This window comes from Lithobates pipiens, unplaced genomic scaffold (assembly GCF_037356315.1).
Source record: "Lithobates pipiens isolate NorthernLeopardFrog02 unplaced genomic scaffold, aLitPip1_a1.2 Scaffold_16, whole genome shotgun sequence".
Lineage (NCBI taxonomy): Eukaryota > Metazoa > Chordata > Amphibia > Anura > Ranidae > Lithobates > Lithobates pipiens.
Genome location: NW_027507748.1, coordinates 583,586,797 through 583,612,734, shown reverse-complemented (window position 1 = coordinate 583,612,734; position 25,938 = coordinate 583,586,797).

Below are 25,938 nucleotides of genomic sequence, written 5' to 3'. Positions count from 1 at the left end.
ATCGCAAAAAAAAAAAATCGCAGAGGCAATCAAATACCATCAAAAGAAAGCTCTATTTGTGGGAAGAAAAGGACGCAAATTTCGTTTGGGTACAACATTGCATGACCGCGCAATTACCAGTTAAAGCAGCGCAGTGCCAAAGTGTAAAAAGACCTCTGGTCATTTACCAGCAAAATGGTCCGGTCTGAAGGTGGTTAAGTAGCCCTTTGGCCGCCAAGAATGGTCGCACGGCGTGTCTGTGCACGCCCGCGTGAAACCGTGCAGCCGTTCGTGACCCTGCGCACCCGCGTGCGCCCATTCGTACCATTGCGCACCCGCGTGCGTCCCTTCGCGCCAACGCGCGCCCATGGATACCTGTAAGTTCTCAACGAGGGGATTCCGTGGGCAGGCCTTCCATAAGCTACTGGATTCTGGGGACGACCATGACAACTGCTATGCTGAGAACCAGGATGCAGGGCATTTCAGGGGCAGCGCAATATAGGACAGAACTACAAGATCACCAATGAATATCGGTGTTCCGTTAGAATCAACGACCTGTCAGATTAGGTAACAGAAGTGACATTCCGTCAGCTGCTCATGCGTTCCACTGCTACCAGGTTTGCTAATCTGACAGAACACCTGCAGTCAGAAGAAGGCAGCAGCGAACATGTTACACACATTTTAGCAATATAGTGAGAATATGTAAATATATTATATTGACATCTGTGATGCTGTTTTGATATTAAGTTTTGAAAGAAGCTGGGCGCCAGCAGTAGGAAGGTGGCGGAGGCCATGTTGGTACAACCTGCACTGCTTAGGGCTAAACCTTTAGGCTTTGAAAATGAAACATCCAAACAGCATCACAGATGTCAATATAACATATATATTTATATACGCTCACTTTATTGCTAAAATTACTGTAAAATTCAGGATGTAGCTGGGTGTCCACTGCCTTCTTCTGACTACAGGTGTTCTGTCAGATTAGCAAACCTGGTAGTGATGGAACGCATTGCGCAGCTGATGAAACATCACTTCTGTTACCTAATCTGATGGGTCACCGATTCTGATGGAACACCGGCATGAGAAGGAGGTTTAGAGCTGCCTTGCACTTGATTTCAGTGGTGGCCTACTCTCCATCCACTTCCATCCTGCCCATTAGAGTGGTTGTCCCAGAGTGGACTGTGCCTGAGAGAACAGTATCAGAACACTGGAGTTGTGAGAGACCTATCGGGCATCCCGTTGTGTTTATTTAGCTGTTGCCACTATAACTGGACTTGTTAGGCCTCTAGACAGTGGTAAGTAGGGCATTTTTGCAGTAGATATATTGCTCTTGGTATAGTTATTTCCACTGCCCTTTTTTTTACCACATTGGGGTAATTACTACTGCCACAGATGTGTTAGCATCGTTCTCTTTTGCCAGCCTAGTGTGTTCTGGACTGGCAGCTATGGGGAACAATCAGTGCTACTTTGGTAATTGTGCCATGTGTGATTCTATATTTGCCCTGCTGTTGTAAAACTGTCCAACCCATCTTATCTTATATTGCTTGCAAGAATTCACAGTAGGGTTGGAAGTATTGCATGCTAGCTCAATTTCTGGAATGGCTTCAGCTTCAGAGCTTCACAAACCCATAGCCTCCACTCCCAGCCCACCCACAGCCCCCAACAGATGGCTCCAGAGCTGCTCCAGAAACTGTTACTTCACCTCCAAAACTTCTTTGAATCATCTTAGATCTTATCCAGCTGTCAGCCCAACTATAAGCTGTAACCGCTATAGAAGAACAGAAAAAAAATACAGAGCCTTTTCCTGACACTTTGATATATGTAACATATAGATATAAAATTATATTTAAGTCAAAGTGTAACGTTTTTAGAATTCTGTACACACATACAATATACTGTACATTGAAATCATTCAAAGTAATAAAGGCACATGACAAACTTTAACATCCTGATATTTAACCCATTTTTAGAAGTTAAACATGTGAAATATAGTTATAAATTAGTCTGATTTAAAGGTGTAAATTGAATATCTTTCAAAAGACATGATTGCTAAGAAACCGTGAATCCACCACTGCGCTTTTGGATATAGATAAGGTAGATCCTACAGCTGCCACTTAAAAATAATAATTAATGCAATCAGGATTTAAACCCCTATTAGAAAATGTAGGAATAAATGGTGTCGCTACGTGGTAAATATAAGATAAACAAGTTAATTATAAACTAATCATGTGAATATATAATTTCACCCTGTGAAAACAATAATAATAAAATGAAAAAAAAATTCAAGTAGGCACACTAAAAAAAATTCAAATGCAAAAAATACACAAGTGATTAACACCATGTGATAAAAGTGAATTTAGAAATGAACTTAAAATGACATTCTTGACAAAACAAATCCAAAAAGTCAGACCCAGGAAGTGTGAATGCCGATGATGTACTCACCCACTCGTCAACCCGATCCTTCGCTCTCCACTGCACCATGTTTCGTCACGCCGTCCTACGTCACATGTGCTAGATTGCCGTATAGCTACACCCCGACACATGTTTCGTAACTGAGACTTAATCATGGGATCCCATGATTAAGTCTCAGTTACGAAACATGTCAGGGTGTAGCTATATGAAGAAAACACATTCCCTTGTTTTACCCTGCCAGCGCACTGCTCCAGTGTGAAAGCCCTCTGGCTTTCACACTGGAGACAATGGAGCAGCTGTTTGAGGGCAAATTGCAGGTGTTATTATTAACGCTATAGCACCTGCAAAACGACCTGTGAAAGGGGTCTTACTAATGGAACATAAAAATTACTGAATTAGAACAAATGTCCAGATCTGCTGTAACCCAAGACATGTATGAGCTACAGAGTCTATAAATACAGGCTTGCCAACACTATATCAAAGGGCATGTAAAACAAGGGAATGTGTTTTCTTCATTAGTAATTAGGGATGAGTTTACAGTTTGGACCAAAACCATGTCTGGTCCGAATTTTACATATGTAGGGATCTGCTGCCCCTAATATCTGTATTTGTGAATACCTGTGCTCTTAATATTGCACAGCTAATTATGTATGCCCTTTATGTCTCTGGGAGGTTGGGTCAGGAACCCAGAGGAAAAAAGTAGATGGTAGTAGAGAGGTTTTTGGAGATCACACGTCTACATACGGGAGCTGCTGCTGTATTTAATCCAGGCCAGAAGAAGAGACTATTAGGTAATTTTCCAGTGTTCTAGCTGTTTAACCACTTGCCGACCGCCGCACGACGATATACGTCGGCAGAATGGCACGGGCAGGCATATGGGCGTATATATAAGTCCCTGCCTGCCCGCAGGTGGGGGGCCCGATCGGGCCCCCCCCGGTGCCTGCGGCGGTCGGCATTCGTTCGGGAGAGATCAGGGATGAGGGGACGGCCATTCATTCATGGCCACCCCCTCGCGATCGCTCCCGACGAATGAAAATCCTCCGTGACATCACTTCCTCTCCTGTATTGTAAACACAGGCAGAGGAAGTGATGTAATCTCTCCTCGTGTCGGTCTTTTTCGTTCCGGCACCGAGGAGAGAGGATCGGTGAGTTGCACCCAACACTACACTAACAGTAGAACACGCCAGGCACACTTTTCACCCCCCCAATCACCCCCCAATCACCCCCCCAATCACCCCTGCCCCCCCAGTCACAGTGACACCAAGTGCATTTTTTTTTTTTTTTTTTGCATTGGTGTCATTTGTGACTGTAATAACTGTTAGGGCAGTTAGGGTTAGCCCCCTTTAGCTCTAGGGTGCCCCCCTAACCCCCCCAATAAAGGTTTAACCCCGTGATCACCCCCCGTCGCCAGTGTCACTAATAAGCGATTTTTTTCTGATCGCTGTATTAGTGTCACAGGTGACGCTAGTTAGGCAGGTAAGTATTTAGGTTCGCCGCAGCTTTTTATAGCGTCAGGGACCCCCATATACTACCGCATAGCCCCCTGATTGCCCCCCAGTTAACCCTTTCACCAGTGATCACCATATAACTGTTACAGGTGACGCTGGTTGGTTAGTTATTTTTTTTTTGTTTCAGAGCACCCGCCATTTATTACCTAATAAAGGTTTAACCCCCTGATCACCCGGCGGGTGATATAAGTTTGAGGGTCAGATAAGGCCTGCGTCGCCCCAGCGTCAGGTTAGTGCCAGTACCGCTAACACCCACGCGCAAAGCATACACCTCCCTTAGTAATATAGTATCTGATCAGATCTATATTAGCGTTGCCTGCATTTTAGGTTTCCCAAAACGCATTGTTAGCGGGATCAGCCCAGATACCCGCTAGCACCTGCGTTTAGCCCCTCCGCCAAGCCCAGCCCAGCCCACCCAAGTGCAGTATCGATCGATCACTGTCACTTACAAAACACAACACACATAACTGCAGCGTTCGCAGAGTCAGGCTTGATCCCTGCGATCGCTAACAGTTTTTTTTGTAGCGTTTTGAAACAGTCGCTGACAGGCTAGGTGCTTTTTTACCTGTGAGTCTCACTAGTGTACCCCTAAATTTAGAGCCCAAAATGGCAAAGCGAAGGTACACTAGTGAAGAGGCCTACACGTTTCTGAGCATGACAGATAGTGAAGAGGACGTCACTCATCTGTCAGATTCAGGCTCAGAATACGATCCTGTAGAGGACAGCGGCTCCATGACAGATAGCTCTGACGACGGAGATGAGGCCGCTGCTAAGAACAGGTGTGCCCAATCCCGTATGTATTCTGTTGTTGAGGTGCAGGAACCGCAGGTCACTCGTATGGAGCAGAGACGTACTAGAGCCGCTCATCCTTCTGGTGAACTGGCAAGCACCAGCGGCCTAGTACACCCTGGACCTACATCCAGCACAGCAGTAACACGTGGTGACGTGGCGAGTCCCATAAGTGCAGTTCAAGCTGGCGAGGTGGCAAGCACAAGTAGTGTCCCGCTGCCACCAAAAAGAAGACAAAGACAGGCCCGTCGTACCCATAGTGCCCTTCCTGCAGAATTCGCCAATCCTATTTGGGTGCCCACATCTTCTGCAGAACCCGTACTTCCCCCATTCACTGGCCAACCTGGCATTAACGTGGAAACAGTTGATTTTAAGACACTTGACTTTTACTCACTGTTTTTCACCGAAGATCTCTATAGATCTATTGTGGACCAAACCAATTTGTACGCTGGTCAACACATCGCCACTATTCCCCAGTCCACCCTTGCCAAACAATGGAAACCAGTTACGGTTTCCGAATTTAAAATCTTTCTGGGCCTCTCCCTCAACATGGGCATAACCAAAAAGAGTGAGTTGCGGTCATATTGGTCCACTGACCCAATTCACCATATGCGCGTGTTCTCTGCTTCCATGTCCAGGGCACGATACGAGATGATTTTGCGGCTCATGCACTTCAGCGACAATGAACTCTGTCGTCCTCGTGGAGACCCTGAATACGATCGGCTCTACAAAATTCGGCCCCTCATAAACCACTTCAACCAACGTTTTGCAGACATGTTTACTCCCCATCAAGTTGTCTGCGTTGATGAGTCCCTGATTAAGTTTTCTGGTCGCTTGTCATTCAAACAATACGTCCCCAACAAGCGTTCCAGATACGGGGTCAAGATGTATAAGCTCTGTGACAGGGCCACAGGCTATACACGTAGTTTCATGGTTTATGAGGGTAGAGATAGTCACGTAGAGCCGGAGAACTGCCCTGATTACATAGGAAGCGCTGGCAAGATAGTGTGGGACATGGTGTCACCCTTATTCGGAAAGGGGTACCACTTGTACGTGGACAATTATTACACAAGCGTGCCACTGTTTAGTCACTTGTTTGATCAGCAGATTGGAGCATGTGGCACCGTGCGACCTAATCGCCGGGGCTTTCCCCAGCGGCTTGTAGAGTCCCCTCTTAGGCTGGGGGAGAGAGCCTGCTTGCACAGTAATAATTTGCTCGCTATGAAGTGGAGGGATAATAAGAATGTTTTCGTTCTTACCTCCCTTCATGCAGACACGACGGTCCAAATTCCTACGGCGACTGGTATTGTGGAGAAACCCCTCTGTGTCCACAAATATAACCTTAACATGGGAGGGGTGGACCTCAATGACCAGTTGTTGGCGCCGTATCTAGTTGCCCGTAAGGCCAGACGCTGGTACAAAAAAGTGTCTGTTTATTTATTCCAATTGGCTATACTGAATGCTTATGTACTACACAAAGCTTCAGGATGGACTGGATCCTTCCTTAAATTCCAGGAGGATATCGTCAGAGCCCTTCTGTATCCAGACGGTGCTCCACCTCACCTTCCCCTACCAGATGCAGTAAGCCGGCTGCATGAGAGGCATTATCTTTATGCCCTCCCGAGTACCCCTACCCAACGAGCCCCCCAAAGAAAATGTCGTGTCTGCAGAAAGCGCGGATTTAGGCGTGACACCCGTTATTGTTGTCCCCGCTGTCCTGACAATCCTGGTCTTTGCATTGGTGAATGTTTTGAATGCTACCGCTACCATGAACTAGTTGAGTATTAGCGTAGGGTACAGCATTGCACAGGCTAGGCACACGTTCACAGGGTCTCCCAAGATGCCATCGCATTTTGAGAGACCCAAACCGCTGGAACCGTTACAACAGAAGTGTTAAAGTTACATAAAAAAGTGTTTAAAAAAATAAAAAAAAGTAAAAAAACCAAAAAAACAAAAAAAATATAAAATAAAAAAACCAAAAATAGTTGTCGTTTTATTGTTCTCTCTCTCTCTATTCTCTCTCTATTGTTCTGCTCCTTTGTACTGTATTCTATTCTGCAATGTTTTATTGTTAACCATTTTTTGTTTTCAGGTACGCCATTCAGCTGTAGCGTGGATTTATTTATCTTGACAGCAACAGCGTTTGCTCCCACGATACGTAAAGCCACGACTCCAGCGCTGTCGGAGGTGATTTCACCACCACAGTTAAAAAAAGAGCATATATGCCGAAGCATGGGGGCATACGGGGTGGAGGAGCGATCTGCTCCTACCTTTTGCGGGAGGATGCCCCCATGCTTCGGCATATATATATTTTAGGCACAGATTGTGTTAAATGTGTTATTTTTTGCGATTTTTTTTGTATTTGCTTTGCAGGTATGGTAAGTCCTACTGTTATACTGTAATGTTACTTTGTTTTATTGTTAACCATCATTTGCTTAGCAGGTACGCCATTCTGCTGCAGAGCGGATTTATTTATCTTGACAGCAACAGCGTTTGCTCCCATGATACATAAAGCCGCGACTCCAGCACTGTCGGGGGTGATTTCACCACCACAGTTAAAAAAGAGCATATATGCCGAAGCATGGGGGCATAAGGGGTGGAGGAGCGATCTGCTCCTACCTTTTGCGGGAGGATGCCCCCATGCTTCGGCATATATAAATGGTGCATGTATGCCCACCATTAGAAAGTGGGTGAATGAAGGGTGGTATCTAATGGTGGGCATACCCACCGATCAATATTTTTTTTTCGTTCAGCCCACAGGCTGCATGAAAAAAAAATTACAATATATGCCCAACCAGTTCCAGCAACATACTGGTATGTTGCGGGACTCTGAGTGCTTATACCAGAATGATGCCTGCAGGTTTAGGTATCATCTTGGTATCATTCTTTTCAGCCAGCGGTCGGCTTTTATGTAAAAGCAATCCTAGCGGCTAATTAGCCTCTAGACTACTTTTACAAGCAGTGGGAGGGAATGTCCCCCCCCCCCCGCACCATCTTCCATGGTTTTCTCAGGCTCTTCTGTCCCAACAGGGAACCTGAGAATGCAGCCGGTGGTTCCGCCAGCTGACCATAGAGCTGATCAGAGACCAGAATGGCTCCAATCATCTCTATGGCCTAAGACACCGGAAGCTTCGAGCATTTCATGACTTTTTTGCGGGATGTAAACAGCGCCATTGGGAAATTGGGAAAGCATTTTATCACACCGATCTTGGTGTGGTCAGATGCTTTGAGGACAGAGGAGAGATCTAGGGTCTGATAGACCCTAATTTTTTTTAAAAAGAGTACCTGTCACTATCTATTGCAATCATAGGGGATATTTACATTCCCTGAGATAACAATAAAAATCATAAAAAAATATATATAAATGAAAGGAACAGTTTAAAAATAAAATAAAAAAGCAAAATAAATAATAAAAAAAAATTAATAAAAAAAAACACCCCTGTACCCCCCTTCTAAGGCGCAACGTGGAACGCAAGCGTTGGTCTGGTGGCATATGTAAACAGCAATTGCACCATGCATGTGAGGTATCACCACGAAGGTCAGATCGAGGGTACTAATTTTAGCAGTAGACCTCCTCCGTAAATCTAAAGTGGTCACCTGTAAAGGCATTTAAAGGCTTTTAAAAATGTACGTAGTTTGTCGCCGCTGCACGTTTCTGCGCAATTTTAAAGCATGTCATGTTTGGTATCCATGTACTCGGCCTAAGATCATATTTTTTATTTCATCAAACATTTGGGCAATATAGTGATTTTTAGTGCATTAAAATAAAAAAAAGTGTGTTTTTTCCCCAAAAAATGCGTTTGAAAAATCGCTGCGCAAATACCGTGTGAAAAAAAAAATGAAACACCCACCATTTTAATCGGTAGGGCTTTTTCTTTAAAAAAAACACTTCATGTTTGGGGGTTCAAAGTAATTTTCTTGCAAAAAAAAATATTTTTTCATGTAAACAAAAAGTGTCAGAAAGGGCTTTTTCTTCAAGTGGTTAGAAGAGTGGGTGATGTGTGACATAAGCTTCTAAATGTTGTGCATAAAATGCCAGGACAGTTCAAAACCTCCCCAAATGACCCCATTTTAGAAAGTAGACACCCCAAGCTATTTGCTGAGAGGCATGTCGAGTCCATGGAATATTTTATATTTTGACAAAAGTTGTGGAAAAAATACATTATTATTATTTTTTTTTTGCACAAAGTTGTCATTAAATGATATATTGCTCAAACATGCCATGGTTATATGTAAAATTACACCCCAAAATACATTCTGTTGCTTCTCCTGAGTACGGGGATACCACAAGTGTGAGACCTTTTGGGAGCCTAACCGCGTACGGTACCCCAAAATCAAAGCACCACCTTCAGGATTTCTAAGGGTGTAAATTTTAGATTTCATTCCTCACTGCCTATCACAGTTTCGGAGGCCATGGAATGCCCAGATAGCACAAAATCCCCCCAAGTGACCCCATTTTGGAAAGGAGACACCCCAAGCTATTTGCCGAGAGGTATGGTTAGTATTTTGCAGACCTTCATTTTTGTCACAAAGTTTTGAAAATTGAAAAAAAGAAAAAAAAATATACATAATTTTTTTTTTCTTCATTTTCAAAAACAAATGAGAGCTGCAAAATACTCACCATGCCTCTCGGCAAATAGCTTGGGGTGTCTACTTTCCAAAATGGGGTCATTTTGGGGGGTTTTGTGCTATTTTGGCATTTTATGGCCTTCAAAACTGTGATAGGTAGTGAGGTGTAAAATCAAAAATTTAAACCCTTAGAAATCCTGAAGGCGGTTCTTGGTTTTCGGGGCCCCGTACGCGACTAGGCTCCCAAAAAGTCCCACACATGTGGTATCCCCGTACTCAGGAGAAGCAGCAGAATTTATTTTGGGGTGTCATTTCACATATGCCCCTGGCATGTGTGAGTAATATGTCATTTAGTGACAACTTTGTGAAAAAAAATAAAAATAAAATAAAAGTTTGTAATTTTCCCGCAACTTGTGGCAAAATATAAAATATTCCATGGACTCAACATGCCTCTCAGCAAATAGCTTGGGGTGTCTACTTTCTAAAATGGGGTCATTTGTGGGGGTTTTGTGCCATCTTGGCATTTTATGGCCCTCAAAACTGTAATAGGTAGTGAGGCGTGAAATCAAAAATTTACGCCCTTAGAAAGCCTGAAGGCGGTTCTTGGCTTTCGGGGCCCCGTACGCAGCTAGGCTCCCAAAAAGTCCCACATATGTGGTATCCCCGTACTCAGGAGAAGCAGCAGAATTTATTTTGGGGTGTTATTTCACATATGCCCATGGCATGCGTGAGCAATATATCATTTAGTGACAACTTTGTGAAAAAAAAAAAAAAAAAAGTTTGTAATTTTCCCGCAACTTGCGGCAAAATATAAAATATTCCATGGACTCAACATGCCTCTCAGCAAATAGCTTGGGGTGTCTACTTTCTAAAATGGGGTCATTTGGGGGGGTTTTGTGCCATCTTGGCATTTTATGGCCTTCAAAACTGTAATAGGTAGTGAGGCGTGAAATTAAAAATTTACGCCCTTAGAAAGCCTGAAGGCGGTGCTTGGTTTTCGGGGCCCCGTACGCGGCTAGGCTCCCAAAAAGTCCCACATATGTTGTATCCCCGTACTCAGGAGAAGCAGCAGAATTTATTTTGGGGTGTAATTTCACATATGCCCATAGCATGTGTGAGCAATATGTCATTTAGTGACAACTTTGTGAAAAATTTATAAAGTTTGTAATTTTCCCGCAACTTGTGGCAAAATATAAAATATTCCATGGACTCAACATGCCTCTCAGCAAATAGCTTGGGGTGTCTACTTTCGAAAATGGGGTCATTTGTGGGGGTTTTGTGCCATCTTGGCATTTTATGGCCTTCAAAACTGTGATAGGTAGTGAGGAGTAAAATTACATATGTATGCCCTTAGAAATCCTGAAGGCGGTGCTTGGCTTTCGGGGCCCCGTACGCGGCTAGGCTTCCAAAAAGTCGACCACATGTGGTATCCCCGTACTCAGGAGAAGCAGCAGAATGTATTTTGGGGTACAATTCCACATATAACCATGGCATGTGTGAGCAATATATCATTTAGTGACAACTTTGTGTAAAAAAAAAAAAAAAAAATTTTTTTTTGTCATTATTCAATCGCTTGCGGCAAAAAAATAAAATATTCAATGGGCTCAACATGCCTCTTATCAATTTCCTTAGGGTGTCTACTTTCCAAAATGGGGTCATTTGGGGGGGTTTTGTACTGCCCTGCCATTTTAGCACCTCAAGAAATGAGATAGGCAGTCATAAACTAAAAGCTGCGTAAATTCCAGAAAATGTACCTTAGTTTGTAGATGTGACAACTTTTGCGCAAACCAATAAATATACAATTATTGACTTTTTTTTTACCAAAGACATGTGGCTGAATGCATTTTGGCCTAAATGTATGACTAAAATTGAGTTTATTGGATTTTTCTAATAACAAAAAGTAGAAAATATCATTTTTTTTCAAAATTTGCGGTCTTTTTACGTTTATATCGCAAAAAATAAAAATCGCAGAGTCAGTCAAATACCTTTAAAAGAAAGCTCTATTTGTGGGAAGAAAAGGACGCAAATTTCGTTTGGGTACAACATTGCATGACCGCGCAATTACCAGTTAAAGCAGAGCAGTGCCAAAGTGTAAAAAGACCTCTGGTCATTTACCAGCAAAATGGTCCGGTCTGAAAGTGGTTAACTGTAGTTGCCCATAACTTCTTCCTCAGAATCCTAGTGACAGACACGTTTCTGTCCTATTGTTGTTATCTCACATGCACAGTGCCAGATGCTAAGTCTGTGTTACTTTATGTATGCAGTGGTCACCTTTCGATATTTTAGCAGGTGAACCTGTTTATTGCAATAGAGTTTATATGAAGCTCCTGTTATTTTAGGTACAGTAAGTCTGTGCCTTCTGGTCTGAGATTCTGTTATGTACCTAGTAGGTGAGCCCGAATTGCAGAGGATGGCCTCTCTTACAACTCCAAATTGAGGCCACTGATAGGATAGACAGGAAGCACAGGAGTGAGGAGTGGTACGAGTGCTTGGCAGTATCAACAGCAGAAGGTCAGTCCAGAGGTACAGGAGATCCAGGAAGGAACTGGAACTGCAGGCTGGAACCGGACTCAGTGGACTGGGGCCAGAACAACTGGAACAGCAAACAGGCACCACAGGCTGGAACTGGATCAGCAGACCGGAACAGGAGCAGGCTGACTCAGCAGACCGGTACAGCAGACTGGAACTGGTGCAGGATGGCTCAGCAGACAGGCACAGCAGACTGGAACAGGAGCAGGCTGACTCAGCAGAGAGGTACAGCAGACTGGATCTGGTGCAGGATGGCTCAGCAGATAGGCACAGCAGGCTGGATGAGAGTTGTGAAAGGTCAGGCAAGCTGGGTCGGTTATCAAGCGGGCAGCAGAAGGATCAGAGAAGCAGGCAGGAGAATCATCAGACAGGCCAGGGGTCAGGTGCAGGTCGGATAGCAGAAATAGTCTTCAGATAAGCCGGATCAACACAAGAACAGGTTTCAGATAATCAGGGAACACACGGAAAGCTGCAGAGCAAAAAGCAAGGTTTACCTGTGTTAGTCAGATTTAAATAGCCCGCTGGGCGCTAATGGACCCGTGCACGCATGTACGAGCATGCGCATTGCCACCCACAATTGCGCGGCAGCAGGCCTGGATTGACTGTTACTGGCAGGATCTTCCTGACAGATTCTATAGCTGGTTTTAGCTCAGGGATCAATAACCAGCATAGGCTAGAGCCAGGTTAGGTATCTGACAGCCCAGTAGGTAGTTAGAGGTCTTGTTGTATGGCATATTACAAGTGACTAGGGACAAAGAAGCAAAGTAGATAGGCTGACTCTGAGTTCCAGTATCACACCATGGTTTCTGCTGGTGAGAGATCAAACTGATTGGACAGTAGTTAGACAATCTCCCCATCATCACTGGCTTAATCTTCAGGTCTTTGACAGCTAAATAGTTATCTATCTATCTATCTATCTATCTATCTATCTATCTATCTATCTATCTATCTATCTATCTATCTATCTATAGTTATGCTACATTTTATATGTGAATGGGAATATGTAACAAATTGAAAGTAGCTGCAAAGATGGAAATACACTTTATATGGGGGAATCTGTACTCTAAGGGCCCATTCACACTAGAACATTTCAGTATACCTGGTAAAAAGTGATCTTTAGTTTGTGTTTCTGCAACACATAGCAATGCATTATGCACAGTTCGTAATAGTGCTGTTATTTCTGAATAGTACCTCAATGCAGCTAGGCAACACAGCACAATGCACTTGCAATGTAATACACCTCAACACACAGAAATTAACCATTTATGCTTTGCAGTGGACTGCTTTAAAAAAGTTGATTTGCAACATACCTATAAAGTAGAAGTTCGGCCTATTCCTAACTAAGCTTAAATCTGCTCCCACCCCACTTATAAACCGTATCTACCCTGTGAAAAGAAGATGTGAACAAATTAATGACGTGGGCAACTACATGGCAAATGAGGTTTAATGTAGAAAAATTTTAAATATTGCATTTGAGTGGCAAAAATATGAATGCAATCTATACACTGGGGGGAGAACCTCTGGGGGAAATCTAGGATGGAAAAGGACCTGGGGGTCCTAGTAGATGATAGGCTCAGCAGTTGCATGCAATGCCCAGGTGCTGCTTACAAAGCAAACTGAATATTGGCATGCATTAAATAAGGGATTAACTCCAGAGATAAAACAATAATTCTCCCGCTCAACAAGGCTCTGGTCTGACCGCACCTGGAGTATGCTGTCCAGTTCTGGGCACCAGTCCTCAAGAAGGATGTGCTGTAAATGGAGTGAGCACAGAGAAGGGAAACAAAGCTAATAAAGGGTCTGGAGGATATTAGTTATGAGGAAAGGTTGCGAGCACTGAACTTATTCCCTCTGGAAAGAGACACTTGAGAGGGGATATGATTTCAATTTACTAATAACGTATTGGTGACCCCACAATAGGGAGAAAACTGTTTCGCGGAAGGGAGTTTAACAAGACACAGGGCCACTGATTAAAATTAGAGGAAAAGAGGTTTAACCTTAAACATAGAGGGTTCTTTACTTTAAGAGTGGCAAGGATTTGGAATTCCCTTGCACAGGCGGTGGTCCCACCTGGGGGCATCGAACAACCACCACATACAGGGATATACAATGTAATACTGACATATAATCACACACATAGGTTGGACTTGATGGACTTGTGTATTTTCCCACCTCACCTACAATGTAACTATTTATACTCACCTGTTGATAGAGCGATTCCCTCTGGTCACGTCAGTGTAGAGAAGAGACAGACGACAACAGATGCCCCATAGTAAGCCTATGGGTAATGTCAGCACCCAGGATCTGCAGCCATTGTCAGTGATCTCTCATCTTCACTGAAGCAGACCACTGGGGAGATCATATGATCGGACTGGATCACTATCACGGTGCAAATAGAATAGAGTTTAGAAGGGGGATGGGAGCAGGTTTAGGCTTAGTTAGGCATATGATGGACTCATGTGTACAGGGTGTTCCGCATGTGCCTGGGCACACCCTAATCACCCTGTGCACCACGGCTGCTAATAAGGCAGTACAGCCAGCCCTCCTGTACCAGGCCTGGGCCCTATTAGTTAAAAAGGGGGGCCTGGGCCTTATTGCAGACACTTGTCTCTCCCCCACAGCACTCTCTTCTTCTGGCTGCGCTACAGGGGGATAAATTCTAGCATCTGTGTCCCCATACACCTACTGTCCAGGCCCCCTGTGTGCTCCTTTCCCGTGTAGTGCTGCTGACTTCCCTCCCCTCCTCTCCCACTGGTAGATGCTATGGGCACACGGGGATGTTTCAGGATAGAGGCCCCCTTCCTTTTCTGAATGAACAGAAATTAACAAATTGGGTGGGACTATATTGGTGCAAATATGAAATCCAAACCAGAAGATAAGATTAAAATTCTTCAATATTTATTAACAAAACTTTAAAAGTATCATACATTTTAAAATAAACATGCTTACGATATAGATGTAGATCCCAACATGTTTTGCCCTATTAGGCTTCTTCAGGGGATACTATCTGCTGTAGGGTTTCAGCCTTCCTGAGCTTCTGCAAGATCATTAGGAGGTATAATCACTGGTTTGTTAAGCAAGTATAAATTGTAAAATCCATTGCAAGGCTACAGGTGGCCACAGGAGGCAGACAAGGACCAGAAAGGGTCAAGCTGTGTATAGAAGTGACACCGGGGCAAAGGATCCACAGTACAGGCCGTTCATATATTGAGCCTGTATCCTGTGGTTTGTGTGTGTTCTTGCATGTTTCTGGAGACACGCAAACCACAGGATATAAGCTCAATATATGAGTGGATCCTTTGCCCCGGTATCACTCCTATACAATTTATGATACTTTTAAATGTTTTGTTAAAAAATATTGAAGAACTTTAATCTTATCTTCTGTTTGAATTTCATATTTGCACCGAGATAGTCCCACCCAATTTGCCCATTTCTGTTATAAATTTAGGGATGAGGTGCTTAGGTGTTATGGTGATTTATCCTCATTAGACCACATTCCATTACAGTTAATGATTGGTACTGATCGCTAATGTGTCCATTCATTCATATTTGAATCATAGTAAACTGTGTAGTCGTGTGAACGCTTCCTATTGATTTATCTGTGCAGCTGAGGCTGCAAAGAAAGGGACTGATGAATCTATGTTCTCAGTCCCTTTCTGTGTCTTAAATGTTTTCTGATTTAAAAAATATATGATTTTTAAAAATTAGTTTAGACCCCTGACATTTCACACCGCAACCTCTAACAGTTCAGTTAAAAATATAAAAAAATTAAAATAAATATGTAAAAAAACGAAAAAAAATAATTGCTAAAAATTTTTTTTAAATTCTAAAATATAATTAAAAAAAAAATTCTGCCATGGCTGAAAAGCATAGTGTTGCAACCATGGTATGTGTACACCCCTAGCCACTGCCTGTATGTTGCTCTGTGTTTTAGCTTTGGGGTGCACACCCTAATGCAAATAGCTGCACACACCTATGGATGGACTTCTAATTTAATGCAAGGGAATTGCGTTAATACAACATACAGTCTTTGGGCCCATACACCAACTTCTGTGCATGTTCAAAGAAAGATCTATGAGCATCTCTATCTTTTCTGTATCTAATTTTTCTATAATCATCACCCAGGCAATTGACTCCACAGCAGATACAATATATGTCTGTACCTGCCCACCTGCCGCTACAATATGTATTACTTGAGAATACACAGGGGGAAACAAATGGTTAAATAACATTTTTTTATTCCCAGACATCATTCTGGTTAAGTGCTTACTGCAGACTTCTAATGTTTATTAAATCACTGGAATAACACTGTAAAGAACAGTTATTGTGCTTGCCCTCATTATGTACCTTGTTATTTGTTACTGTTTAAACAGGAAATTATTTATCGAAATTATATCCTTGCTTGGAAAACACAGCAAGCTGGAAACAAAACAATGCAGTCTTTTGCGGCCTTTTGGTTTTCTGACTAAAATAGGCAGTAAATGTTTGTAATTATTGTAGCAGAATATAGAGAAATACAAAAATATAATAAACTATAGAATAGTAAACTAAAACATTAAATGTACTGTATATTCAAATATTATTTTTTGTGTATGATGCAGTGAAACTACAGAAACCTTACTCTGTTTGCTACATAGAAGAAAAGAAAAACAGTACAATAAATAAAAGTAGTGTGATACATTAAAAAAATTAACATATCAGGCTACCAATTTTAAGATTTTAGTGCAACATAATATTGAGCATTAATATTTTTTCTTCCTTGTTGGCATTATTAGCTTGGTAACCAGTCTCTGCTTACAGTTTGAGCCCAGAGTCAGTTGCCAAGAACATTGACATCACCTTGTTAACTTCTCACCACTGGTTTACATTTGTTTAATTGTATATGTATATATATATGTAATATATATTAAGCATTGATAAGAAATGTTATTACAGAATTGCTTATTGCCAATAACTTTTTGTTTTGTCATCCTAAAAATAAATAATAATAAGATAAATTTTTACAGTTTAAAACAAAACAAAAAAAAAACCACACATTTTCACTTTAAAGCCCAATGTCAGTTGGGCTTTAAAGTGAAAATGTGTGAAATGTCAGTGGTAAATTTTGTATTGCTCTCCTTACTCCATACGCATGATCGGATTTTCCGAAGGGAAATTTTCGATGTCAGGCTGTTGGCAGAAAATCCATCTGTGTGTATGCTCCTTCGGACAATTGTTGTTGGACTTTCCGCCAACAAATGTTGGCTAGCGTGTCTTAAAATTTTTCGCCAACAAATGTATGTTGTTACAAGTACAAATACGCATGCTTGGAAGCAAGGACAAGCCAGAAACGGTCGGTCTTGTAAACCAGCGCACGTAATGGAGAATTAACATTTGTGACGTGGCAAATTATGAAATCTCAAAATGCAGTGCATCTTCTCTTCTTCTTTAATGGGATAATAATGAAGCTGCTTTGCTGATGATAATGATGGAGTTATTGCAAACAATTTTTCAAGGGCTTTTTTTTCCTAGTGATATCAAGAATAATATTATGTTTTTTATTTTTTTATTTGGGAAAGTTAACACAACACCATTATCACCTAGTTTTTAAGATCAAAGACACAACTATGTTGGTGTCCCTTGTCAATTTTACATTGTATATTTTTAAAATGTTACTACCTACTCCCAAACTGGCATTTGAAGTAAAACACATAGCCAATAGTGATGGCCGAACGGTTCACCCGACGGTCGTTTCGCGGCGAATTACGGCTGTTCGCGATTTGCCCGATCGGCGGACTATTGCCGCCGTTCGCCCGGCGGACTTCCGTTTTTTCTGTGAAAAAGAACTTTGACCTATGATGACACATCCATCATGGGGTACAGGACAGCCAATTGAGACATTACAGCACAGCTGGCTCGCTAGCTATTTGGTACACAAAAGTTCTTTTCAGGACTGGTATAGGTGTTAGGTGTATATAGGTTTGCTGTGCTACTGATTGTTGCAGCAGCCTGAGTGTCTTTTTTCAGTTTAGAGAAAGGGACAGGACGGTGTGTGCTGCAGGGAGAGTCAGTTTAATCATTAGCTGTTACTATCAGGTCCACAAAAGTGCTATTCCAGTAAACAGTTATTGTTCCAGCAGCCTCTTTTTGTCAGTTTATATAGGGACAGGCAGGAAGCAGTGTGTGAGGCAGTAAGGGTCAGTTTAATCAGTAGCTGTTACTATCAGGTCCACAAAAGTGCTATTTAAGTAACCAGTTATTGTTCCAGCAGCCTCTGTTTTGTCAGTTTATATAGGGACAGGCAGGAAGCAGTGTGTGAGGCAGTGAGGGTCAGTTTAATCAGTAGCTGTTACTATATTAGGTCCACAAAGGTTCTTTTCAGGACTGGTATCAGTGGTATGGTAATAGGCTCGTACACGTATAATATTCTTTCTTCCAAATATAGAAAGAATATTATTCTTGACTGCTGCCCTTCTGCTGCAGTCTGCTAATCATTCACAACCTACTTGTTCCACAAAGGTCCTTTATAAGGACTGGTAATAACCTGGTGTAGGGTGCTACAGTACATAGGGTTGAGTGAGGTACAGTCTGCTATTCTATAAGGACTGGTATAGGTCCACAATACATAGGGTTGAGGTGCACTACTGCTGACTGCTGCCCTATACTGCAGCAGTCCTTCATCAGTATAGGGACTGACGTACAGTCTGCTAATCAGTCACACACAACCTACTTGTTCCACAAAGGTCCTTATAAGGACTGGTAACCTGGTGTAGTGTGCTACAGTACATAGGGTTGAGTGAGGTACAGTCTGCTATTCTATAAGGATTGGTATAGGTCCACAATACATAGGGTTGAGGTGCACTACTGCTGACCGCTGCCCTATACTGCAGCAGTCCTTTATCAGTATAGGGACTGACGTACAGTCTGCTAATCTTTTACAACCTACTTGTTCCACAAAGGTCCTTATAAGGACTGGTAAGGTATAGGGTACTACAGTACATAGGGTTGAGTGAGGTACAGTCTGCTATTCTATAAGGACTGGTATAGGTCCACAATACATAGGGTTGAGGTGCACTACTGCTGACCGCTGCCCTATACTGCAGCAGTCCTTTATCAGTATAGGGACTGACGTACAGTCTGCTAATCATTCACAACCTACTTGTTCCACAAAGGTCCTTATAAGGACTGGTAAGGTATAGGGTACTACAGTACATAGGATTGAGTGAGGTACAGTCTGCCATTCTATAAGGACTGGTATAGGTCCACAATACATAGGGTTGAGGTGCACTACTGCTGACTGCTGCCCTATACTGCAGCAGTCCTTCATCGGTATAGGGACTGAGAGTTTTGTCACAGGGTCATTTCAAAAATGACAGGCAGAGGAAGAGGCAGGCCCTTCCACAGGGGTGGTAGGGGTAGGGTAGGAGCAACAGGCTTGAGCCAAAGTGGGAAGTTGCAGAAGGTGTGTTCAATTACTTTAAAGGACGCACCAGACTTGGTTGAGTGGCTCACTCAGCCTTACTCTTCTGCACCCTCCTCATCCTCTCGATCTGCACCCTCTTCTTCACTCTCTGCTATGTGCACCCCCAAAGACACTACCACCAACAACACCACCACCACCACCACCACCACATACCTTCCTCTTGAGTCACAGGAATTATTTTCCGATCCATATCAAGAGGACATTTCTGATGCGCAGCCACTCTTGGCATTGGATCAGGAAGAGGAGGTAGCAACAACCGCTACTCAGCAGTCTGACGACAGTACCCAGATCAGCCCAAGGAGGAGGTTGGTCCCCGGTGTTGCTGCCTACTCCGAGATCTCTACTTATAGCGGTGGGGAAGGTGACGTTGATGATGACGTGTCTAGTGATGTCATGTGGGTGCCCACAAGAGAGGAAGAGGAGGGGAGTTCAGAGGGAGATATGGACCAGCAGATAGGGAGGAGAAGCAGGAATGACTTACATTGCACAGGAGGGACAAAGCAGACTGCAAATGTATCAGGAGTGAGTCATCGACCATGTACGGTCACATCTGGCGCTCCCAGGACACCGGCACATGGCTCCGCAGTGTGGGCTTTTTTTAACGTGTCTGATGCTGACAATAGTGTTGCCATCGTTGCAGTCAACGCATTAGTCGCGGTAAGCCAAACACTCACCTAGGGACGACCGCCTTAAGAAGGCACATGAGCAGCCATCACTGAGCCGAGTGGGAGCAAAGGAACACACAAAGCCACACTGCAGGCTCTCACCGTCCAGCCTCGTCTTCTACTTCTCCTTCTCCTCTCTCCTCACAATTGTCCTCCACTCCACCTTCCATCACGCCAAGCTCACGTTTTTCTGCAAAAAGGCAGGCTTCCGTGGGCCTAATGTTCGAGCGTAAAAAAATTATGACGCCGGATAACCCTCTTGCCCAAGGGTGGACGGCTGGCTTGTCAGAACTGATAGCCCGCCAACTACCGCCATATAAACTGGTGGACTCGGAGGCCTTTCGCAAATTTGTGGCCATTGGAACACCACAATGGAAGGTCCCAGGAAGGAAGTATTTCTCAGAGAAGGGCATCCCAGAGCTATATGGCCATGTTCAGCGGCAAGTGAATGTATCTCTGGCACACAGTGTCGGTGCCAAGATACATCTGACCACAGACACGTGGTCTAGCAAACACGGGCAGGGAAGGTATATCACTTTTACTACCCACTGGGTGAACCTTCTGACGGCCGTCAAGCATGTAACCCGTGGCACCCGTGTAGATTTGGTTTCACCGCCACGGATTGCATGCAGGCCTGACTCTTCTTCTCCTCCTCCTCCTCCCTCTCCTCCTCGGCTGACTCCTCCTTTTCCGCTGCTAGCGTCTCTTCCGCTGCGCCGCCCAAGCTCCCCAGAACCTATTCGACATGCCAGGTGAGACGTTGCCATGCCGTGCTGCGTCTGTTGTGCCTGGAAGCCAAGAGCCACACTGGCCCGGCACTCCTTTCAGCTTTGCGTTCACAGGCAGATCAGTGGCTAACACCGCTCAATTTGACAGTTGGTAAAGTGGTGTGTGACAACGGTGCCAATCTGCTTAGCGCATTGAAACAGGGCAAAATCACGCACGTGCCATGCATGGCACACACTTAAACTTGGTCGTGCAGCGATTCCTTGTCAAATACCCTGGGGTCCAGGACATCTTGCGGAAGGCAAGGAAAATCTCGGCCCATTTCAGAAGATCTTACACGGCCATGGCTCGCCTTGCTGACATTCAGCGGCGACACAATCTGCCAGTCAGACGTCTTATTTGCGATTGCCAGATGCGATGGAACTCAACCTTCTATATGCTTGATAGGCTGCTCCAGCAGAAACGTGCAGTTAACGTCTACCTGTATGAACTCTGCGGCAGAACCGGTTCTGGGGAGCTGGGGTTTTTTTCACCGCGCCAGTGGCTGCTCATGCGCAACACATGTAGACTTCTGCGTCCATTTGGGGAGATCACCAAACTGGTCAGTCGCAGCCATGGCGCCATCAGTGACATGGTACCTTATGCCTTCTTTATGGAGCGTGCATTGCGTCGTGTCATTGATCAAGCTGTGGAGGAGCAGGAGCGGGAAGATGAGGAAGTCGCAATGCTGGATGAATTCCCAGGGGGGGCTACTCTATCTGAGAAAAGTCAACAACAGGAGTCTGAAGAGGAGTCAGAGGAGGATGGTGCCGGGGCAGATGAGGAGGAGCAAGAAGAGCATGCTTTAAACCTTTCTGTGATCCCTGTTGTGCATGGATGGGGAGAGGAGAATGAAGAGGACGACATTATCCTGGATGATGAGCAGGAGCCAGGCCACCACACCGCTTCCACTTTAGTGCAAATGGGGGCCTTCATGCTCCAGTGTTTTAATAGGGACCCCCGTATAAAAAGCATAAGGGTCAAGGACCAGTACTGGGTGGCAACGTACTTAGACCCCCGGTACAAACACAAAATGGCGGAAATGTTACCGCCGTCACAGAGGGCTGGCAGAATGGAGCACTTCCAGGCCTTGCTTCGTGAAATGCGGCATTCTGCTTTTGCGTGCGCTGGCAGAGGAGCAATTCCCACTCCCAGAGAAGGAGTTGCGGGTACCAATCCAACAGCGCCTGCAAGAAGAGGCCAGTTTGAAGATGTGTTGGTGACTTCGGATATGAGGTCATTCTTTCAGCCGACCCATCGACAGGTGTCATCCGGATCCAGCATCAGGGAATGCCTAGACCGTCAGGTGTCCGACTACATCGGGTTAACGGCCGATGTGGAAGCTCTGAGGAGTGATGAACCCCTGGACTACTGGGTGGGCAGGCTTGACCTCTGGCCAGAGCTTGCCCAATATGCAATCGAACTGTTGGCTTGCCCCTCATCCAGTGTCCTGTGCGAAAGGACGTTCAGCGCAGCAGGGGGGATCGTGACCGATAAGCGTACTCGCCTAGCTCACGACAGTGTTAACTACCTCACATTTCTAAAAATGAATGAGGCATGGATCTCGGAGGAATTCAACACATGTGACCAGTAGACCATGTATATGTCTATAAACAATTTTTTTTATCGAGCACAGAGACCTTCTTTCTTCATTTGGCTCACTTCCTTGTCCAAAAAAAGCACACCGTACTATATGCCCGTACCCTCCTCTTTGAAGAGGTTGAGCGGTGTCATATTTCTACTGGGGCTGCTTATTATGAGGGGCTCCCACCATCCCTGTGCTGTGCTGACTTCCTCCTGGGGCTGTACCTCTGCTGTGCATATTTTGAGGTGCTCCCACCATCCCTGTGCTATGCTCATTATGAGGGGCTCCCACCATTCCTGTGCTGTGCTGACTTCCTCCTGGGGCTGCTTATTATGAGGGGCTCCCACCATCCCTGTGCTATGCTCATTATGAGGGGCTCCCACCATCCCTGTGCTATGCTGACTTCCTCCTGGGGCTGCTTACGGTGCAGGTGTCAGTGCTGTATGTAACGCTGCTGATGTCAGTGCTCTCTATCACGGTGCTGCTGTCAGTGCTGCATTTCACGGTGCTGGTGTTAGTGCTTTATGTCACGCTGCTGATGTCAGTGCTCTCTATCACGGTGCTTTTGTCAGATGACTCTATCATGGTGCAGGTGTCATTGCTGTATGTCACGCTACTGATGTCAGTGCTCTCTATCACGGTGCTGCTGTCAGTGCTGTATATCCCGGTGCTGGTGTTAGTGCTTTATGTCACGCTGCTGATGTCAGTGCTCTCTATCACGGTGCTGTTGTCAGATGACTCTATCACGGTGCAGGTGTCATTGCTGTATGTCACGCTGCTGGTGATCATCTCCTGCACCCTCTTCTTTGCCTACCCTGGTCCCTGACCTTCCCTCTCCTCCATTGCCTTCATGCGCTCCACAGTCCTGAATTGTCACAACAATTTCCCATATAAAAAAAGAATGCTTGTATTTGTCGATCCCAGATTCACCTCATACATGTGTTATGTCATTGGCCATGTGGTGGGACTATGTTTGCACAGCTATTAATTATTTTGTGGCTGCAAATTTGACCTGTAGGTTTGCGAAGTTTGCCTCCCATTGAAGTCAATGGGGCCCACGCGAACGTTCCGGTTCGCGAACTATCGGCCGTGTTCGCGGTCCACGTTTGCGAAACGTCCCGTCGGAAGTTCGTCCATCACTAATAGCCAAGTATTATTCTACGCAATTTTTTTTTATTGTGCATTAAAAAAGAAAACAAATAAAATTAGACATGCTATCTGCCAATAAAACCTAACCAAGAAGTGTATTCTATGGATCCAAAAATATAGAAAATATACCAAATCAAATCATTATTCAACCAAAAAAATAATGTCAAAGCAATAACTCCAAGGCCAATAATAAATAACACGTTATCTCCTCTGATTCCGCAACATGTCTGTTTGACGAGCGGCCGTTCAAAAACAGACTGAAAAGCACAAAATTAAAAACACAAACTGAAAAGCACTATTTGAAAAGCGTGAAAATAAAAGCGCGAATCAACACTCACCAAACTTCTACTAACATAAAATTAGCAGAAGGAGCCCTAAGGGCGGCGCTAAACAGCTAAAAAAACGTAATACGACTAGTGCATCACTACGTTTGTAATTGTTGGCCAACAATTGTGTGACCATGTGTATGCAAGACAAGTTTGAGACAATGCTCGTCTCACAGTGTCCTCGCTAAAAGCCCCAGTTTCCTCTATAAACAATGGTGATTTCCTTCTTAAGGCCCAAGCCTCCATATGCCCCTCATTATCCCTTTGGACACCAGAAACCTCACTTCCGTTATGTACATCTCCTAATGCTGAGCAATTTGAGAGGATACTGCCACAGGAAACTTTTCTGCCACCAACTGGAAATGTCCACAACACACAGGCAGTGACATGGACACACAGTGAAAAAAACTAATGATGTAAACTGCAGAGGAGAAAGCCAAAAAATGAACACTACTTAAATAAAGTGCTCTGTGAAATATTCATAATGATCAATGGTGATAAAGATGTAGTGTCCTCTACTTTTAGGTAGGTGCTTAGTAGGGGTGCAACGGATCGGCACCGATCTGCGATCCGAACGGGTCACCCCGCTCGGATCGTCACACGTCGCGATCCCCTGAGCGCTCCACGGTCTCGGCCTTAGAAAAGGCTGCGGCTTCGGCCTAGTTCCGGAGCGGTGGCCATCTTGGTACACCCGTCGGTGTTTACAATGTGATCGCTCCGTCAAATGACGGAGCGATCACCTGTAAACAAACCGGCGTCATGATGACGCTGGTTCCTCTCTCCCCTCTCTGTACTGATCTGTACAGTGGAGGGGAGAAATCGTATGGCAGTCACAGGAATACTCTGCAATACTTACCCTGCCAATACTCTGCAATACATACCCTGCCAATACTCTGCAATACTTACCCTGCCAATACTCTACAATACTTACCCTGCCAATATTCTGCAATACTTGGAGAATTGGAACCAGGAAAGGATCACTTCAAGGGATTTAACTAACAAAAGCTACGCTACAGATTAGTACCCTTTTTGATCTAAAACTGGAGTTGCATGGGCCATCTCATATACCCTATTGAATAGCCCACTGATTTATACCTAGAATAAAGCATTATAAGATTCAGAGTTCTGACTGTTTGGTGTCATGTAACTGCATGGGAGGATCAGAAGCAGAGCCGTCTGACAAAGGGTAATGAACAAATTCAGCAGCCCCCATGGGGGTACCACTACAAAAAAAATTTGAAAAAAACAACAAATGAAAGCAAAAACATGAATACATATATAAAAAAGCAACACAAATTCATATAATAAAACCTAGCGAAGGTTCATAAATCTATATAAATAGTTCCAAAGTCCAAGTGTAATATCCAGTCTCCTCTTGTGAATTATTATTCCACACAAGTGCTTAATCAGTGCTCTGTGACCTCCACCTTTTAGACTCACCGAATATACATGCCTCTCCTTTTACACATTGGCATGTCAAGCATGGGATCAACAATAAATCCTCTTGGCAGGCTTTCTATCTCCCCCAGGCTGCTTTTTTCATTTCTCCTCATATAAGCCACAGACTGAGTGAGAAAATAAATGACCCAATAGAGTAATTCTTATATAACAATACATTTTATTGGATTAAAAATACTCACATAAGGGCATATAACAAAGGCACATAAATGGCACTCCAGCCTTTATCTCCGGGTTCCACTTCCCACAGCCACATCCAAAGCTATGGGGATCCCCTTGATAAAGTAATTTGCTGATGAAACGCGTCAGTGTGTGGCTTAGTGGTGGGCATGATTAAGCTGTCATACTGCCTAAATTTCGTGCATTCTGAGTGTCTGGCTTCTAGCTCTGGATGCGGATGTGGGAAGCTGACCCAGTGGCTATTTATGTCTGAGCATTCCTTATGGAGTTGTTGGTGCAGAACTGATTTTCTGTTTCAGTCTCTTCAACCATATTAGTTATGTCCTCTCTAAAGGAAGAATCATTCAGGCCATTTTTGATCTGCAACTATTACACCCAAGTTAAAAATTTGTCTTCACTTCATTAGGAAATTTGGAAACACCACATCTGTTTGTGACCATATCTTGTTAAACCATGGCTAGCTGGTCAAATTCCCTTCAAAGCAATATCTCCAGTACTGCTGTAATTTCAGCTGTACCAGTCTACTAAAACCTTCCTAGTTTTGTTAATGCATGGCTCTCCT